At 33.2% G+C, this 22,283-nt stretch overlaps 1 protein-coding gene and 1 pseudogene across 4 annotated transcripts in view; both read left to right on the top strand.

Moving 5' to 3' along the window:
• LOC137657851 (E3 ubiquitin-protein ligase MIB1-like) overlaps positions 1-12,274 on the top strand; it is a 421,337-nt pseudogene extending 409,063 nt beyond the window's left edge.
• The window catches only part of LOC137657808 (uncharacterized), a 334,329-nt gene that overhangs the window by 39,491 nt on the left and 272,555 nt on the right, over positions 1-22,283 (top strand). The gene's annotated exons all lie outside the window — the stretch shown is intronic.

Here is a 22,283-nt window from a genome sequence, read left to right as displayed (position 1 = left end):
TCATGCTCGACTTAGGATAGTTTCACAGAGTTCCTTAAGAAGCAATGATCCATGCCAGCATAAGGCTGGCTAAATTTGAACATCATCTAGGAGAGTTAGTGCATAGAGATTGAAGCCCTCAATCAAGTCAGAAAACTTTGGATTTAGATCAAACAGCCCTTCATGGAAACATTCGTCTTCTTGCAACTAAAGTTTTGTGCCTGGTCTTGATTGCATTCCAAGAACTGCCTGAAATATTCCCGACATAATTCCTGTTCAATTGCAAAGTTTCTGGCTAATGAGATGACACGATTGCGGGAACGTCTCTAGGGGCTTCCTTTCTTCTTTATCATGCGCCCACACCTTTAATGGCATTCCGGCTCTTGTTGCCATGATATTAATCAAAGCTATCCTTTTATTCTGGATGGGGACTTAGTATATAGGTAATCAAAATGCTTTGTGAATTGTATTATAATCACGACGTGGGAACGAGCTCCGTGTGATTGCTGTATTTGAAACCTGTTTGAATGGCCTGCTTAATTAATTTATGTGGCAAATGGTCATTTTTTTTATTAGCTGAATTTGTTCAGGTGTGTCTCTGCAAGTAGGATAGGTAACTGCATTGACAAATTTAATTTTTGCCACTTTGCTAATATCCAAGAATATTGTGTAATGATCAACGGTTCTTTTAGTATTGAACTTCAATGAATAATCACACATTTCAGTTGAATTAAACTGAAGTATATTTTCTTCGTAGACTGTTTCACATAAGGATTATATATATATATATATATATATACATATATATATATATATATATACATATATATATATATATATGCATATATATGTACCAGCCAAACTCGGCTGAATCCTCGTCAGGCTGGGAGGAGCGGAGAGAGGAAAGGTCCCTTCTGTTCCTTTGCTAGATGTCGCTACCCCCCCCCCCCCAAAAAAAAATGGGGGAAGTGTCTTGGTAAATAGATAGAATAGATGTATACGTTGATGTCTGTAAATTATTAATACCGACCATGTTATTCTTCCTCTTTAACAGTGCCATGAGGATCCTGCTGAGCAAAGTTCCAAGGTCGTGGATGGTGGATGAAAAGAAAGATGATGGCTACACGGCGCTTCACCTGGCCGCTCTCAACAATCATGTGGAAGTAAGTATCTCGATATCAAGATTACCTAAAAGTAGAAGAATAGTTTATATGATTCATTTTTTGGAAACAGTTTGGGATATAATATTAAGTATATTTCATAAGTGAGTAAGTGTACTATTTGTATGTAATGATTAGAATTTATAAGTGATTAATGTTAGAAATGATAGCCGGAAACATGTCTTGATTTCGTTAGTAATCAAGACTGAGCAGTATAACCTTGTTAAGATATATATATATATATATATATGTATATATATATATATATATATATATTATAATAATAATATAATAATAATAATAATGATAATAATAATAATATAATAATAATAATAATAATAATAATAATAATAATAATAAATTCATATTATGAACTTGTAATTCAACTCTAATATACATCTTCATCTTTTTTTTTTCTTTTTCCATATTAAAATCTGAGAATTTCTGTCTTAATTAATAATAATAATAATAATAGTAATAATAATAATAATAATAATGATAATAATAATAATAATAATAAAGAAGGAAATAATAATAATAATAATAAATTTATATTATGAACTTGTAATTCAACTCTAATATATATCTTCATCTTTTTTTTTTCTTTTTTCATATTAAAATCTGACTATTTCTGTCTTAATTAATGATAATAATAATAATAATAATAATAATAATAATAATAATAATAATAATAATAATAATAATAATAATAATAAATTTATATTATGAACTTGTAATTCAACTCTAATATACATCATAATTTTTTTTTCTTTTTTCTTTTTTCATATTAAAATCTGACAATTTCTGTCTCAATTCTTGTTTTGCACGCACGAGTTCATTTACCCCTTTCGACAGAAGACTCGTCGCAATATTTTCTGAAGAAAATTAAGAAAGTTGTAATTAAGTTGCACATTTATTTCAGGTTGCTGAATTGCTAGTTCACCAGGGACGTGCCAATATGGACTTGCAGAATGTGAATTTGCAAACGCCCCTACATTTTGGCAGTGGAGAGACATCATACCCAGATCGTCAGGGTTAGTTTGATATTCTCTCTCTCTCTCTCTCTCTCTCTCTCTCAGAGACATTATACCCAGATCGTCAGGGTTAGTTTGATATTCTCTCTCTCTCTCTCTCTCTCTCTCTCTCTATATATATATATATGTATGTATATATGTGTGTGTATATATACATATATATATATATATATATACCAGTATATATAAATATATATATATATATATATATATAGATAGATAGATAGATAGATAGATAGATATATGTATTGCATATCATTTTGGATACATAAATTTATTTAGATAAAAACTAATATTTTAGACTGGAATAGCCTTTGTAGATACAATTCCATGTAGACTTTTCATAGTATATTCACCTTTAATATTCTCACAATCTCAGTTGTAAACAAAACTATCCCAGGGTCTTAAGATAAAACTTATCTTTGATAAAAACCGAACTGATGTAAACCAGATCTCTCTCTCTCTCCCTCTCTCTCTCTCTCTCTCTCTCTCTCTCTCTCTCTCTCCTGTTTCTTGCATATCCTTTTTGACACAAATTTATTTAGATAACTCTAATATTATAGACTAGAATAATCTTAGTAAAGATATAACTCCATCTACACTTTGATAGTGTAATTATACGGAAGGATGGATTACAGTCAAGCTACTTTCATTTTAATTGCATTTTTTAACGTTCGAATACCAACTATAGTCCATTTCTTTTAGCGATGCATATTTCCACCGACTTGCGGCGGTGCCCTTTTAGCTCGAAAAAGTTTCCTGATCGCTGATTGGTTGGACAAGATAATTCTAACCAATCAGCGATCAGGAAACTTTTCCGAGCTTAAAGGGCACCACCGCGAGTCGGTGCAAATATGCATCGCTAAAAGAAATGGACTTATAGTAATTGTTGTACAAAGTGAGAGAAAAATACTAAATATAAGTATTGTTAGGATTATATAACCTTTGAAGATCTAAAATATTCCTTAAATCTATTATAGTTTAAGAAAAAAAATGAAAAATTGTCCCATATTAATTTGACATTTGTTCATTTTGTAGTTTAAATTGTATCTTGTAGAGTCCTTGAATAGAGGAAAGACCCTCTTTGATATAATCGCTTCCAGATGAATATAATTAATGCAAAAACTCTATTGAGACAGCATCTGAAACGTTAGATTCGCTTCGAGATTAATGAAATTAATTCAAAAATTCTATTTAGACAGCATCTGAAACGTTACAATCGCTTCGAGATTAATGAAATTAATGCAAAAATTCTATTTAGACAGCATCTGAAACGTTAAAATCGCTTCGACATTAATTAGATTAATGCAAAAATTCTATTGAGAAAGCATCTGAAACGTTAAAATCGCTTCCAGGCTAATAAAATTAATGCAAAAACTATTGAGAAAGCATTTGAAACGTTAAAATCGCTTCCAGGCTAATAAAATTAATGCAAAAACTATTGAGAAAGCATCTGAAACGTTAAAATCGCTTCCAGGCTAATAAAATTAATGCAAAAAACTATTGAGAAAGCATCTGAAACGTTAAAATCGCTTCCAGGCTAATAAAATTAATGCAAAAACTATTGAGAAAGCATCTGAAACGTTAAAATCGCTTCCAGGCTAATAAAATTAATGCAAAAACTATTGAGAAAGCATTTGAAACGTTAAAATCGCTTCCAGGCTAATAAAATTAATGCAAAAACTATTGAGAAAGCATTTGAAACGTTAAAATCACTTCCAGGCTAATAAAATTAATGCAAAAAACTATTGAGAAAGCATTTGAAACGTTAAAATCACTTCCAGACTAATAAATCAATGCAAAAACTATTGAGACATATGGCATAATTAGAAATTAGGATTTTGAAAACATTAAATTGCTTATTTTTCCAAGTTTAGACACTTTCATTGATAAGATATTTTCTTTAAACTTTTCACAAAATTAGACAGATGGAAGAACCTCTGTTAGATTTCGCCAGTCGTCTCTGTCTTGAGCTTTTAATTCAATACTTCTCCATTCATCATCTCCTACTTCGTGCTCCATAGTTCTCAGCCATGTAGGCCTGGGTTTTTCAACTCTTTTAGTGCCTTGTGGAGCCCAGCTAAACGTTTGGTGAACTGATCTCTCTTGGGAAGTGCGAAGAGCATGCCCTAAACATCTCCATCTACCCCTCATCATGATCTCGTCCACATATGGCACTCAAGTAATCTCTCTTATAGTATCATTCCTATTATTAATTTTGATGATAAATTAATCTTTTAAGATTGAGAAAATTAATTATTTATTACAGCTTTTGGTTCGGGAAGGTGCCAACCTCAATTTGGCAGACAAGGATGGAGACACTCCACTCCACGAAGCATTGAGGCATCATACGCTATCCCAGTTAAGGCAGTTGCAAGATATGCAGGATGTTGGGAAAGTATGTATCCTCCTTTTTAACATAAAAGAAACACTATTCTACCTTGATTATGTTCTATTTATTCATTTCATGAAACTTTTACTTAGGTATAGTAATTGTCATTTCTTTTACAGTTTTTTAGATCATGGCAATGTGTGTTATATATTTTTGAATTGTTGTTGATGTGAATGTTGAAATGATGTAAGGATATTTAGAAAATAGATCAGTTGTAAAACTAACTTCTGGCATTACAAATTAATTGAACTAAACAATGGTGTAGTCATGTTTTCAGCTTGTTACTGTTAACTACTTTCACAATTTCATTTTTGTTTCTTATATAAATATCATATTTAAAGTTCCTTTTTATTTTGTGATGAATTATTTGATGATTTTAATTCATTTTAACATAAGTAACACAACAATATTAAGCTGTTCACTAAACAAATTAATTTGTTAATAGTAGGTTGTTTTATAAGACATTGATGTTTTTAAGGTTTGCAAAGTCTTTAATTTTAACGGACACCATTTTACCTTATTTGCTTCAGTGTCCAATATGTTGTTGGATGTCAGTTTGTAAGATGTGATACAGGTAGTGAATTTTCTTTGATTATATCAGTCCTACAGTAACCTGTCATTTAAATCCCATTTGGTTTCTTGTTCCACAGTTTTGCATTCTCTTGGAATATCCTTGCTTGAAATATCAATGTAGTACGTAAAAATTATGCTCTTTGAGTTCAACAGATGCTGATAAACCACTATAGTGCCATGAACCATTTTTAGTTCCTCTTAGTTTGACTGCTTTTTATATATAAATAGTTTTTTTTTTTTTTTTTTTTTTTTTGTCAGGGATTCAAGTCTTCAGAGGTTTCCTCTGAGACCACTATAGTGCCATGAACCATTTTTAGTTCCTCTTAGTCTGATTGCTTTATATATATATATATATATATATACAGTATATATATATATATATATATATATATTTTTTTTTTTTTTTTTTTTTTTTTGTACAGGGATTCAAGTCTTCAGAGGTTTCCTCTGGAAGTCAATAGCCCTTTAGACTAGTTTGATATGAATGGTTGATCATTTTGAACAATAGTAATAGTACTATACATATGTATGATTTCAACTTCTACATTTTCAGCCTTATGAATTAAATTACTAGTATTCACGTATAAATTAGAGACATTTTTGTTTTTATTTTATCTCATGTCGTTTAAAACCCAAATTAAGACCTTCTTAGTCCTCTTTATTTTACTCTCCATCTTAGAATTGTTATTTCAATCCCTTTTCCTTATTTTCAGTCCCCTCAACTGCTGATGGGAATCTTAGGTTTATTTATTTTACTCTCCATCTTAGAATTGTTATTTCAGTCCCTTTTTCTTGTCATTTTTTTTTCAGTCCCCTCAACTGCTGATGGGCTTGGGAACACAAGGAGTTGACAGACAAAAATTGTTATTTCAGTTCCTTTTCCTTATCATTTTTTTCAGTCCCCTCAACTGCTGATGGGCTTGGGAACACAAGGAGTTGACAGACAAAAATTGTTATTTCAGTCCCTTTTCCTTATCATTTTTTTTCAGTCCCCTCAACTGCTGATGGGCTTGGGAACACAAGGAGTTGACAGACAAAAATTGTTATTTCAGTCCCTTTTCCTTATCATTTTTTTTCAGTCCCCTCAACTGCTGATGGGCTTGGGAACACAAGGAGTTGACAGACAAAAAATTGTTATTTCAGTCCCTTTTCCTATCATTTTTTTCAGTCCCCTCAACTGCTGATGGGCTTGGGAACACAAGGAGTTGACAAAAATTGTTATTTCAGTCCCTTTTCCTTATCATTTTTTCAGTCCCCTCAACTGCTGATGGGCTTGGGAACACAAGGAGTTGACAAAAATTGTTATTTCAGTCCCTTTTCCTTATCATTTTTTTTCAGTCCCCTCAACTGCTGATGGGCTTGGGAACACAAGGAGTTGACAAAAAGAGCCCAGCTTCAATAGCATGCCTTTTGGCTGCTCATGGAGCAGACCTCAATATTAAGAACAAAAAAGGACAAACGCCACTCGATCTCTGCCCTGATCCAAACTTATGCAAAGCCCTTACGAAGTGCTATAAAGATAAGTCAATGTAAGTGTCATTGAGTACATTGCATGTATTTTATCATATTTTTTTTCCATATATTTATACTATTATTTCCTCTTTGATAACATCTCACAGGATTTTTTTTATACAGGAGAGGGGGTTCCCAGCCCCCTCGTCCCGTCCCTTTTAGTCGCCTCTTACGACACGCAGGGATACGTTGGCGCTATTCTAATTGTTTTTTATGCCCCTGCGGCCTTAGATGACCGCGGAGGTAGCAGCAGTAGGGGATTCAGCATTATGAAGCTTCATCTGTGGTGGAATTGTGGGAGGTTGGGCTGTGGCACCCTAGCAGTACCAGCTGAACTCGGCTGAGTCCCTGGTTAGGCTGGAGGAACGTAGAGAGTAGTCCCCTTTTTGTTTTGTTTCTTTGTTGATGGTCGGCTACCCCCCAAAATTGGGGGAAGTGCCTTGGTATATGGATGGATGGATTATTTCCTCTCCATACAACTGAATTATTCTGTGGATCATCACTTAACTGTCAAGTGGTATATTCTTGGAAGATGGAAGATCTAAATACAAATGATGGTCAGAGTCATTAATTGTTTAAAAGCAAGCACAGAATGAAATTGTATCCAATTCAGGTTTTGTTTCAACAAGTTGGGATTGAGTCAGTTACTAAAGACCAGACTGAGGAATAATTTTCAAAATCAATTAAACACAGTATATGAGAAAAGTAAGGAGAAATAGTAAAAGAAAAGAAGGATGGTACTGTTGATATAGAAGTAGCATAAATTCCTTGGAGATCATGATAAAAGGCATAAATAAAAAGTAAGTTCAGGTGGGAATTCACTTGAGAAAAGTATAGAGAAATTTTGTCATGCCTAATACCAGCAAAAGTAAATCCAAACATCACAAATATGAGTGATGATTATGAAAATAATTTCATTTTAAACTTTACTTTTTTCTACATATACTGAAAGCTTATTTTTCTCTCCAGAAAAATGTGGGAAAATTTTCATTCTTAACCCTTTTACCCCCAAAGGACGTACTGGTACGTTTCACAAAACTCATCCTTTACCCACATAGACGTACTGGTACGTACTTACAAAAAAATGCTATAAAAATTATTTTTTTCATATTTTTTATAAGGATTTTTTGAGAAAATTCAGGCATTTTCCAAGAGAATAAGACCAACCTGACCTCTCTATGACAAAAATTAAGGCTGTTAGAGCAATTAAAAAAATATATACTGCAAACTGTGCTGGGGAAAAAATAACCCCTTGGGGGTTAAGGGTTGGAAATTTCCAAAGAGCCTAGGTGTAAAAGGGTTTAAAAAAAGGGTCAAATTGAAATTACCAAACATAGATTTTATAGGTCATATGAAATTGTACAGTGCTAAGGTTTTCAGGGTATTTTAAGAAAATACAATAATTACATATCTAATTTAACCTCTCAAGATTTTATGTAAATATTAAAAGTTTGAGCCATAACTCTTCTAATGTACCTTGGACTTTAATTTGTATAATTAACCTTTTTTTCTAGATTTCATTGAATCCTTTCAATCCCACAAATTTTTGCTGTTACTTTATAATTTTCTAGGACATGTACAAATTATTTAGATTTTTCAATGTAAAGTAGGGTAATCATACCTTGCATTATAAGTCTTGTTTCTCTCCTGTATAGTCATGATTATTTTCTAAGTATTATTCCTTATTTTATGATACAACATTGAATGTATTTATAGGTAATGCTCAAATCCTTCCTTTTAGATTTATTCTATTGTTTGTCAGCCTTTAAAATCGTGTCAAATTCTGTTACAGTTCAGGAGAAATGGGTGCCCTTGAAGTGTGTGCTGAAGAAAGCCTTGAGGAGTGTATGGTGTGTTCTGATACTAAGCGTGATACTCTTTTTGGTCCCTGTGGTCATATAGCTACTTGTTCAATATGCTCACCTAGAGTGAAGAAGTGTCTTATGTGTAAAGAGCCTGTGCAGTCTAGAACAAAGGTAGGTTTTTTGGAAGTACAGTACCTGTAATATATTTTTTTTTCCCAGAAGAAGCCCCCAGGTCATTCTGCTTATAGTTTAATAAAACTCGGCGCCGCTCTACTGTACATCGTTGTACAGTACAGTAGAATGTCCGTATGGGCCTACCATTATTTTCCTGCAGCATTTTACTTCTCTTCTCTTTTAGTTTTATTTGAATTTAAAGATTTATAAATAATCCAGTAATCATAAATGAATACTGTATTAGTTTTAAAAATTCCACACATATTAACTACATGTATTCCATGATGTTGCTGCTTCTTTATGACTTAAATCATTCAACCTTTTTTGCTTTGGCAAACTTGAAGGGTTGCTAATGGATACAATTAATCCATGGACATATTCATGAATGTTAGCTGGGTGGAAGGAATGCATTAATGTAGTCAAAACTGATCTGTACCCAAAATTTAATGCATTAGACTAAAACATCAACAAAGGTTTTGATTTTATTTTAAACATTTTTGTAGTGTTTGAAATTACTCTGATTAATACATGAACGCCCATCTATAATAAAAAGTATTTTAATTAAAATTAATTTTGAAAATGTTTACGCATAAGATTGTAGGTTATACAGTCAGCCCCTCCATCTTCATGGGGGTTAGATAACAGAAATACCCGTAAAGAGCGAAAAACCACGTAATATTGGTGCCCTAGTTTGAGTCCCCTCATAAGCGTCTTCGAAAAAATTACAACTGTCCATTGTTTTCAAGTGGTTTCTATCACGGTATTGTAGTTTATATTACTTTACAAAGGCAATTGCACTGTGCATAATACCCTATGACAATAGTGAAAATAAGATAAAAAGATACTGCACAGTTCACCTATAACACCACGTGTTTAAGATGTTCTACACAGCAAAATCTCGTGATGTGTAATGCAATCCTTAAGGAGCAGTAGTAGCATTCAGTATTGATATACATACTCCCACATACACAGTACTATACGGAACAAATCCTTCTGTAACAGATACATAAATTAAAACTTGTTGCTTGACAAATACTTGTACGAGATGTGTTTGCAATGAAGAACTAGGGGAGAGTGAGACACACAGAAGTGGTTTTGTTTAGAAAGGAAAATGGCATGAAGGCCAAGTACAAAGAATCATGAGTGGTTTATAAAAATCAGGCTGCACGCAGCAATCCCAACATTGAGGATCCGATAGGAATCTTAGTTTTATTTAACAATACGCATACTGTATCTCAATATATGTAATATCGAAACCTCGATGACAGAGGGTTGAGTGTACTGGCAAATACAGTACCTACATAAGCAATGTAATCATGATGCTCAGGGCTGGTTGTTTACAGGTATTGACCAGAGATTATATAATTGGAACAGGGCCCAGGTACTGTGTTATTTCATGCCCAGTATTTGTTAGGAGTCTCAGTATCTTATATCCTGTGGAAAGCACTGTCCCTCCACACTTAGTGCTTGCTTTTCATGCTTGACCAGATCATTTTAGTGTTTTGGACTACTGTATGGTAGTCTAATCATGCTGTTCTCCTAAAAGATATCTTTATTTAAATTGGCAGTATGATTGAATATACTGTAATAAGGGGATACAACAATTCCCTTGCTAGTTTAATGAAACTCCACATAAATAAGGATATTAGAAGTTTTTATATATTTCCCATATTAAGCTAACAGTATCTAGGTAAGAATATAGTATGTGATGTATTATAGAAAAAAATATATCATAAATATTTTGCAGATCTTTGTTACAGTTGGAAATTTTTTTCTGTCTTGTTGCACAAACTTGAACAAGAGTTTTTGTACACATTTTAACTGAATGTGCTTTGGAGGTTTAATTTGTATTAAACATAAATAGTAGTAAAAATATTTTGACTCATTTTCAAGAGGCTTTTATTCAGTACTGTACTATATATATATATATATATATATATATATATATATATATATATATATATATATATATATATATATATATATATATGCAGTATATATATACTGTATATATATATATATATATATATATATATATATATATATATATATATATATATATATGTATATATATATATACATATATATATATATATATATATATATATATATATATATATATATATATATATATGAATATACATATATATATATAAATAAATAAATATATATATATATATATATATATATATATATATATATATATATATATATATATATAAACAAGAAAAAAGGAAAAAAACAAATAAAGTTGAATGAAAGTCTTTTGAACCCACTTGTTATAATTTTGCCTTAATTGTTCTCAGATTGAAGAATGTGTTGTATGCTCAGACAAGCAAGCAACTGTACTCTTCCAGCCTTGTGGCCATATGTGCGCTTGCGATAATTGTGCCTCACTCATGAAGAAGTGTGTTCAATGTAGAGGAGTCATTGAAAAGCATATTCCATTTATAGTTTGTTGTGGTGGACAGGGTGAGTAAAGCAATAGCTCTTTTAATTTTACTAGTTTAAGCAGTTTAGATTTTTTTTTATTGTGATCACTGTATGTTTTCTTCAAGTTTCTGGTCAAAAATTGATGCTTGATAATGTTTTCCTTTGATAGTTGCAAGTATTGCACACTGCATTCTGCAAAGTGTTGTCCTTTTTAGGAATATATTTCATTGTGTAAATTCATCTATTTCAGCTCCGCCATCTATTCTTCCAAGTAGTGCCAATAACAACAGTGCTAGCAGTAGTGGTGGGGGTAGTAGTAGTGGCAGTAATAATGCTACAACAGCTGCTGCTACAACAGTAGCACCAGGAGTGGTTGTTCCTGGCCCTACAGGACCTCTAATGAACAATGGCTCTAGAGACATGTCATCAGCTGATCTTCAGAAACTACAACAGCAGCTCCATGATATCAAAGAACAGGTAAATCTCTCTCTCTCTCTCTCTCTCTCTCTCTCTCTCTCTCTCTCTCTCTCTCTCTCTCTCTCTCTCTCTGTATCCATGAAAAAGGTTACTGTAATTTTCTTCGTTTTTATGTAGATAATCTGCTCATAATAATCTTCATTTACAGTATTGTGAACAAAATTTCAGCATATTTTTATGACTTAAATTAGTGTGAATTAAATGTATGCAAACATTATAACTTACTAACTTTCTCAACAGACCATGTGTCCAGTTTGTTTAGACCGTTTGAAGAATATGATTTTCCTCTGTGGTCACGGAACTTGTCAGATGTGTGGAGACAGAATGCACGAGTGCCCAATCTGCCGGAAACCCGTCGAAAAACGTATCTTGGTTTTTTGAGCTTTACACATTGCGTTTTTCTTCTATAAATTAACAAGTGATAAATGTAGAAAGTTTGGGATAATCATCATGCAAGACTATATTGGTATTTCACATTCCTTCTTTAATTTTGGACATCAGATGTAGATGATATTACATATCTTGCAGGTCATGCATCTTACATACAGTTTACATTTTATGTCAGCATTTAAGCATACTTTTTATTTAGGAATCATTATTCATACCAGTTTATACATTCTGGAATTGTTTTAACAGTGATAAATAAATCGAAGCACTATTTATAGATATTGGAATGTTATTCCTTCAAGAAGATAATGTAAACTCATACTGTATAATATAAAAATTTGCAGCATTTCACTTTTATTTTTATCCACCTCAAAACATGTTTAAATTTCAAGAGTCCATATTATAGAGCTTTAGTGTGGATAAATTCTTTTCTTCATATCGTAAGCTTTATTTTTTACTATTTCATGTTACTTCTTTTCACAAAAGACTGTTTTCCCCTTCAGCTGTTGGGTTAGAGGGTACTCACTGTTCTGCATATTGTGCATTTCAAGTCAAGGTTGAGTTTGCGTTTGTGAGGACACCTGTCCTGAGTGCGATGTGTGGCCTGACTAGCCAATGGACTCTCATAGCTATGAAGAAGGAAAGTAAGAACAAGAAGGATCGCTCTCCTTCAAGGAGGAGTAGGAATTCAAAACATCATCAAGGGCTTCATCAGTGAGGAGCTTGTCCATTCCATCTGCTTCCCCTGCTCCTGCAAGGAGCACAAGGTTTCTAGTTGTGGTTAGATACGGTGCTGTGCAGTCATGACGGAGTTGATTTTGAAAACATTGAGTGACCGGATGGTGCAGTCCCCTAGATAGTGTGCCGTGAACATGGACTGGCACTTCCAGTCACCCCAAAAAGCATCACACACCTGCCTTGTCTTCATCCCTGTAAGGGAAGTACAGTAGTGTTTTTGTTGATTGGTAGTATCTTCCTTATTTCTGTTGTTCTCCTTAGACTTTTCTCCCCCTTGCCACCTCTTAAGTACTGTATGAGTTTCCTTAGAAGAGAGTTCTGAGTAAGTATATACTGCGGAACAAATAGCAATTTTTGAGTGATGTGTATTTATCCTACCTATACTTATGACAAACTTTCTTTGGTTTACTGGCTGCCTGTCAGTTTCTGCATGGTTCATAGGTGAGGGCTTAGATTTTGAATTCTTCAAAATGGTAATAGTTGTTAGTACCCTGTCTTGACCTAGACTTGGAGAGATACTCTCACCCCCCCCCCCCCACACACACACACCTGTAAGGGATTCTGGGTACTGCCAGATGTACGTAGTGGGGAGAAAACTGTGGAGGCCTAATGAAATCTCTGGTTGGTTATTGAGCAGACACCCATTATCTTCTTAGAACAAAGTTCATCGTAAGTAAAGCCAGGGAAAATACAAATTACTTAGAATTTGCTGTTTTTTCTTGTTGAAGCCCTTTGGCTTAAGCATCCTGCTTTTCCAATGAGTGTTGTTGCTTAGCTAGTAATAATAATAATAATAATAATAATAATAATATGGTATGGTCAACAGCATTGCCTGTCTGAGTAGTTCATATGTTAATGAGTGTTCAGATTTTAATTTTTTCATTTATATATATGAATGGGTTTGGCCACACTTAAGGAGGCGAGTGTCGAGGTAGAGGTATGACTTGGGCGGCAGGGCAGTGACAAAACAATCCATGGCTATACCGGAAACGCTACGCTTCTCATGCCTCTTCACTCTCAGCAGTCAAAGATAGCCTTCCTTGCAAACATGACACAATTATGTTTCCGTAGGGAAATGTTTCTGATTGAAAATCTAAGGGGTAAGCTTGACAACATATTATACAAGAGTCTGTAGTCATAATTTTATTGAGCAGAGGGGAAAAATTTTACTATTCATATTGCCAGTGTCACTGGTACAAAGGCAAATCCTATGAATATTTATGTATGGCACAACAGTCTTTTGATTCTTTGTTAGCAGTCCAATATTGGAAGTCAGGCATATAAAACAATAGACGAACTATAGATAACCTCTAACTATCTCTTACCAGGCAATATAATTGTTTCAAGTATAACTAGTTCGGGAAAATCTATTGTCCCTTTTACTTTCAGAATTAACTAGTATATGCATAAGATATATTGTTTGAACCCAAAGGTTTTCATATGAAATTTCCTTACTTCATCTTTTAGATTTTCTGTGATTATCTGTCCAGTCTGTTTGGAATCTCTCTCTCTCTCTCTCTCTCTCTCTCTCTCTCTCTCTCTCTCTCATCATATATATATATATATATATATATATATATATATATATATATATATATATATATATATATATAAAACGTTATTAAAAGAAATAAAATGGTGACGTTTCTAATGAATAGGTTGCAGTACTAGAAAATGCCCACCCACTAATTTAACTTGCCCTCCATTTGCAGTTGATTCCCCATATCTTTCCAATGTTATTTTATTGTAGTGGATTATAATGATCCCCAAATGATCTCCAGAGCATCTCTCCGAGAAATTCTTCAGTAGCCATGGCTAAAACGAACAAATGAATGCGTGCCTTTTCGGGAACTAAAGAAAAACGGTGTGGTCTTGGGTTAAGACGCAGGAAACCATTGAGTTTTTTTAAACCTGTTTCATAGCTTGACGGCATCGACAAAGGTTAGCAGCTTCCCGTTCACTCGGTGCGGCCGTCCGTATAAGATAACTCACGTTTCAAATTGTCGCAAGAACCTCTTCCCTGCAACCTCCACGCTCGACGCGTTCGGTGTGGCCAAACACTAATGATGTGTCTACAGTAAAAGTAAGTTTCATCTTCGAAAGTGTTTTACGAGGTCATAACAGGTTTATAAGAGTGTTAGGGGCTTATTAAAGTTTAAATTTACAAAGAAAATAAAAAATATGACAATTTTTTAAAAAGTGAAAAAATATACTGTATATTTCTGTATCTAATTTGCAGTTTTTCAGCAATTACATTGGTGTTTCCTGTAACAGAACACCTGCGCTAGCAGAGGGTAAGTACTGTTTATAAATGTTAGGGGATTATAAAAGCTTACATTTATTTTTGAAAATTACAATTTCTTATAAAGTGAAAAAATATACTGTGGATTTTTTCATCTAATTTGCAATTTTTCAGCAATTGCATTGGGGATTGTTTCCTGTAACATAAAACCTGCGATAGCAGAGGGATTACAGAATTATAGTACTGTAAATGCATGATATTTGGTTTACCTGAGAAAACATGCTTGTTGCATATGTAGTCGATGCTTCTCTCTTTGCATCAATTCCACTCCCTGAATGTGGTCCTGATGTTGCTGAATCTCTTAATAGATATTCAGCTAATATTAGTGCAAATTATGGGAATGGAGTTGAACCAAAACAAAGCTCAGAATGGCTCCTCAACATCCAGATTTTTCCGCGAGTGTTTCTTGAATATATACAACTCCTTTAAGTTTATCATTGATAATAATAACACTACCAGTGATGTAATTATACTTCTGTTCTCTGTATTATATATATATATATATATATATATATATATATATATATATATATATATATATATATATATATATATATATATATATATATATATATATATATATATGTGTGTGTGTGTGTGTGTGTGTATATATATATATATATATATATATATATATATATATATATATATATATATATATATATATATGTGTGTGTGTGTGTGTATATATATATATATATATATATATATATATATATATATATATATATATATATATATATATATATAAATATATATATATATATATATATATATATATGTGTGTGTGTGTGTGTGTGTGTGTGTGTGTGTGTGTATATATATATATATATATATATATATATATATATATATATATATATATATATATATACTGCATATATTGTATAGGCCTACAGTATAATTATTTTTACAAGTGATGACAACTACTTTATTGTTCACTAGTGAAAAGGATGATTATTTCTATTTTATCAACTTTTAATTATAAGAGGAAATCAGTACATACAGTATATCCAGAATATATCTAATATAAAATGTAAAAAAAAATGCATTTGTTTACAATACCAGCGCTCCATATACTGCTAAATTATGCAAATCTTATTTTCCTCTATTACTTTTTCATAAGTTAAAACAATTCCCCCACATGGGAAACAGGTTAAAAAAAAAAAAAAAAAACTATAGAAAAAAAAAAACTATCCTGTTTTCCTCACTATACGACCTGGAACTAACATTGTCAACATACTACAATATATACCAAATTAAAATGAAGTAATTAACTCAAAAGTGTCACTATTTATGAATTACATATCTTATAGAAACTTTTGAGTAATTACTTCATTTTTAATTTTGTAAATATTTTGATTATATATCAAATGTAAGATGTCATCACGAACTTGTGTTTAGTTCACTTAGTTGACAGTTTTTTTCTATAAGTCTAAAGGTTTTTTTTTTTTATAATTCTAACTCTTTTCTCCATGTGTCGAATTGTTTTAAACTATGAAAAAGTAATTGAGGGAAACAATAGTGTTGCATAATGTCAGTATATGGAGAGCATGGTATTATAAAAAAAGAATATAAAAAAGAAAAAAACCTTAACTGGCCAGTCTATAGGTTTTTTTTCTATAATTCTAACTCTTTTTCCCCATGTGTGGAATTGTTTTAAACTATGAAAAAGTAATAGAGGGAAACAATAGTTTTACATAATTTGTCAGTATATGGAGAGCGAGATATTGTAAAAAATAATATAAAAAAGAAAAAAAAATCTTAACTGGCCAGTCTATAGGTTTTTTTCTATAATTCTAACTTTTTTCCCCATGTGTCGAATTGCTTTAAACTATGAAAAAGTAATTGAGGGAAACAATAGTTTTGCATAATTTGTCAGTATATGGAGAGCATGGTATTGTAAAAAAAATATAAAAAAGAAAAAAACTCTTAACTGGCCAGTCTATAGGTTTTTTTTATATAATTCTAACTCTTTTCTCCATGTGTCGAATTGCTTTAAACTATGAAAAAATAATAGAGGGAAACAATAGTTTTGCATAATGTCAGTATATGGAGAGCTTGGTATTGTAAAAAAAGAAATATAAAGAAAAAAAATCTTAACTGGCCAGTCTATAGTTTTTTTTATATATAATTCTAACTCTTTTTCCCCATGTGTCGAATTGTATTAAACTATGAAAAAGTAATAGAGGGAAACAATAGTTTTGCATAATTTGTCAGTATATGGAGATCATGGTATTGTAAAAAAAATATAAAAAAAGAAAAAAAATCTTAACTGGTATAAACTTCATCATTTCCGATGTTATGTCATGAAGTAAAACGTTACTTTTGGAAAACTTATTTTTATTTTATCAATTGAAAATTGATCTCATCTAAGGCAGCTGATTTTACACAACAGGTGTTAACTGGGTCTCTCTCTCTCTCTCTCTCTCTCTCTCTCTCTCTCTCTCTCTCTCTCTCTCTCTCTCTCTCTCTCTCTCTCTCTTCAGTAATTGACCCGTTAGAGGTCAAGGTGGAGCGTAAATTGCTTGTAAATTAAATAAAAGTGGTACACCAGTACAGTATTATTATTATTATTATTATTATTATTATTATTATTACTATCCAAGCTACAACCCTAGTTGGAAAAGCCAAAGATGCTATAAGCCCAGGGGCTCCAACAGGGAAAAATAGCCCAGTGAGGAAAGGAAATAAGGAAATGAATAAATGAAGAGAACAAATTAACAATAATTCATTCTAAAAGCAGTAACAACGTCAAAAGAGATATGTCATATATAAACTATTAACAACATCATAAACAAATATGTCATAAATAAACTATAAAAAGACTCATGTCCACCTGGTCAACAAAAAAGCATTTGCTCCAACTTTGAACTTTTGAAGTTCTACTGATTCAATCACCAGGTAGAGATAAGGACAACCTAATGTGAATTGTCATGTTTTCTTCCTTTTTTCCTTTTTGATTAAGTTAAATAACAATATATTTACTTAATTATCATATGCAAGTCGCGTAGGTTCATGCCTGAAAATAAAATGTTTAGACCAATAGACCTAAACCTGTTGAGTGTTGATCTTTAATAAGTGTTTGATTGGCTACATACAATTTATGAAGCATTTTTATAATTTAGTTATTCCCCTTTATTTTCTTTTTCTATTTAAAAACGTTCTGAAATTATAAGTGAGCCACTACGACAATTTCAAAGATAACTTCATATTGCAAATTGCAGGGGTTTATCAGTAAAAAAATGGACGCTGAATGTTTTTTTTTTTAATCCAAACCAGTTTAAGCAATAAAGAACTTTCAAAAACCACATAAAGAGAAATTTAATTGTATGTTTTTTTCGGTAACGGCGATATTGAAAAGAAAATCTATATTTTGATATTGAGTAAAAATTCCTAGAAATAAACGTGGATCTGATCTGAGGCGCCATTTTTTTTTTAATCCAAACCAGTTTAAGCGATAAAAAAAACTTTCAAAAACCACATGAAGAGAAATTTAATTGTATGTTTTTTTTCGGAAACGGTGATATTGAAAAGAAAATCTATATTTTGATATTGAGGAAAAATTCCTAGAAATAAACCTGGATCTGATCTGAGGCGCCGTTGCAAAGGACAGTCACTCCCGTCTCGTGAAGTAGGCACTCCACCTTTCCTGATTCCAGAATCAGTTCTACTTTATCGTAAAGTGGGTAAATTTCCCTGAAAAGAAGTTATTAATCTGTATTTGAGACGTATCTACTTCAAGAGAGTTTTCTGAGCAACTGGTACTTCTTATTCTTTTGCTGGTAAGTTTTCTTAGACCCAAATACATAAGAACATTAGTAATTTACATATCCCTTATTTACCAAAATATTCACTAAAGAAACAATTTCCTATTGTGGAACCCCATTGTTGTTTTTTAACGGCTTATGTGTCTCTAAAACTAATCATTTGGACTAAAAATAAAGGTTTAATTTATTATAACGCCGTGAATAAAGTAGGATAAAATATTTTGATATCAGAACCCTGGTGTTGGACATAAGTGTAATTTGACCCCCTCATGGCTAAAGCTAGATGCGAAACATATATGGCTTGCTAGAACAGAGTAGTAAGGGGGTACTGTTAACTCAAGAGCAAAGCGAGACCAATTTAACCAAACGATCAGTTGGTTAACTGAAGTAAGACCCATGAGGGTATGTAGTTTGTTACAGTATGTCGATTATGTAATTATTACAATTCGGGGTGTATGTAGTTGGTGGAGACAGACATGAATGGGGTAGTTTGTAGCACTACGGCCAAGCGTCCTAATTTGCTTATTATCCCTCAGACTGTTATCTTGCATAGAATAAAAACGTTTGGAAATGGTCTACGGATCTTAAATATGTTGTGTAAGGGGGGGTCAGGGGGGGGGGCGTAGCCCCCTTGGGTAAGGACACGGCTTTTAGCATAGGTTAGGTGGGTTTTTTAAGTTAGCTTCTCCCGCCAAAATCGTTTTTAGAATGACGGCCACAGTTCAGAATATTCCCGTTTTCTACGGGATCTGGCCGTCACCCTACAAACGCTCCCATGAATGTTCTTATTACTTGCCAAATCTATTTTCTGTATGTGGGAATGTTTATCTTGGAAATAAGAAATTGGAAAGCTATACTCAATTTCTTTTAATGTAGCGCATATGCACTGACTCGCAGCAGTGCCCTTTTAGCTCGGAAAAGTTTCCTGTTATCTGATTGGTTAGGATTATCTTGTCCAACCAATCGGCAAGCAGGAAACGTTTCCGAGCTAAAAGGGCACCCCTGCGAGTCGGTGCAAATCTGCCTCACTAAAAAGAATTGACTATAGTATTATGATTGTTACCTTGCAAGGAGTGAATCTGGTTGGGAAGCAAACATAGGATTGAAACTTAATTTTAAGTAAGCGAAGCCTTTGTATATCAGCGGCCAGTTTCTCATGTTTGCTTAAAAAATGGACATCAACTAACCTAAACTTCCCCCACCTAACCTAACTTACAATACGTGTCCTGGGTCTTTTCGGTTTGAGTGCCTATCGAATTTTAATGTTTTTTTATTCCAATGTATGTATTTTGATGTGGAAAACCCAAAAATGATAACCATTTTGTGGAGAAATTATTTATTGATGGATGTGATAGGTAGTGGCTGTAAGGGGGGGGTCGCAGGGGCTAGGCCTAGGTAGGGGTACAGGGCCCTAGGTTAGGTGGTTGTATTAGGTTCGGTAGTGTCCCGAAAATCACTGTGGCCTTAAGGGGGGGTCGCAGGGGGGGCGGAGGCCCCCCTCCCCCCCCCCCCCCCCCCCGGTAGGCCTAGGTAGGGATACAGGGCCCCTTTGCTAGGTTAGGTGGGTTTTCTTAGGTTCAGTAGTGCCCTGAAAATCAAGAAAGCGCACAGAGAAATCGCAGCATTTCAGTAAGATATTGATTGATATAAGCCAATTTAAGTGTTAATAAATAATTTCTCCACAAAATGGTTATCATTTTAGGGTTTTCCACATCAAAATACATACTTTGGAATAAAAAAACATTTAAATTCGATAGGCACTCAAACCGAAAAGATCCCGTGTCCTTACCTACCTACCTAACAGGGGTCGCTGCGACCCCCCTTAGACTGCCGTATTATAAGTCAGCCATCATCATACATGCAGGTGGCTGCTATCATACATACACCGCGAGTAAGCTAATGGTACAGCAGTCTAAGGAAAGGATCACGCGAGAGATAAGTAGGTGAGGATATGGCTCCTATGTTAGGTTAGGTGGGAAACCTTATGTTAGGTGGGTTTTTACATTTGTTTCCAATTAGAATTTTGGGTTTTCAATCCTAACCTAATATTGTAATATTATTTTCCCCAAATTATTACTATCAGAACAGTTCAAAGTACAGTACTGTACCTATACAGTAAATACACTAGGAGCACATCTTATTTTCCTCATTAGAAATATTATACAATGGTAAATATTTACCCACATTTTAATTAGCGCCTTATTCCGTCCCAACCAAGTACCAATGCTCCATCACCTCATTATCTCCGCCAATGAAGTTGGAGGGAGGTTATGTTTTTGCCCCTGTTTTTGTGTTTGTTTGTGAAAAGCTTCCTGACCACAATTTTAATCATAGAGTAATGAAACTTGCAGGGATTAACTGATATGTAAAAAGCTGAAAATGATTAAATTTTGGAAGATCAAAGGTCAAGGTCACGGTCAAGCAATATGTCCAATTCATGTAATCGGCTATAAGTTTAGAATTCAAACTTAGTTCATATTTGAGTGTATGAAAATTCATGCCAATTAATACACGTTAAGGTCAAGGTCAAGGTCAACCAAAAGGCAAACATACGGCCACAATTTTAATCTTAAAGTAATGAAAATGGCAGGGGTTTTAAGCTGGAAATTATTAGAGTTTTAAAGGTTAAAGGTCAAGGTCACGGATGAGCAAAACGTCTAAAATCAGTCTAAAAGTTTGAGAAATGAGCTCCCCTCTACTGAGTGCCCCACTGGTTGAGTTGGTCCTTAATTCGCTGTGAATTACTTTGCTCACAATTTAATTTCTCCTTGCTCTTGTATTGTGGGAAGCTATACATGTTTCTCTATGTGTGTGAGTATTATAAATATGAATAAACACATACAGTATATACAGTATTGCTGTTGCCTATTTACATGATACAAAGTTGCTTCAGCTTGCAAAAAAGGAACCAATCAGGTTTCAGCATTTTATCATACCCACACTCAGAACAGAAAGAGAAAAGAGCAGCAGGCATTTTTACCCTCAGTACATTGCCAAAAAATAAAATCCTGATGATGCAACAATTGCCTGGCACCGTTGAGATGTCCTCAGGGTTCAGAAAAAAATAGGTAATGGTAAATATCTCTGAAGTCATCGAGTTCCAGTAGAATTTGGGGAATTTTTTGTTTCGGTGATCTCAAGATGATGATATAAGTTAAGAAAAAATCCAAGTTGGCTTCAACTAATACCAGTAGTTTTCATCATCATCATCTCCTGTGCCTATTGACGCAAAGAGCCTCTATCGTCTTTCGCCAGTCTTCTCTATCTTGAGCATTTAATTCAATTCTTCTCTACTCATCATCTCCCACTTCACGCTTCATAGTTCTCAGCCATGTAGTCCTGGGTCTTCCAAATCTTCTAGTGCTTTGTGGAGCCCAGTTGAACATTTGGTGATCCAATCTCTCTTGGAGTTACTGTATTATTATTATTATTATTATTATTATTATTATTATTATTATTATTATTATTATTACCAGCTAAGCTACAACCCTATTTGGAAAAGCCAGATGCTACAAGCCCAAGAGTGTTTAAATCTGGGAAGGAATGT

Source organism: Palaemon carinicauda, chromosome 1, assembly GCF_036898095.1.
Source record: "Palaemon carinicauda isolate YSFRI2023 chromosome 1, ASM3689809v2, whole genome shotgun sequence".
Taxonomy (NCBI): domain Eukaryota; kingdom Metazoa; phylum Arthropoda; class Malacostraca; order Decapoda; family Palaemonidae; genus Palaemon; species Palaemon carinicauda.
This window is presented reverse-complemented; position numbering and strand designations above follow the sequence as displayed.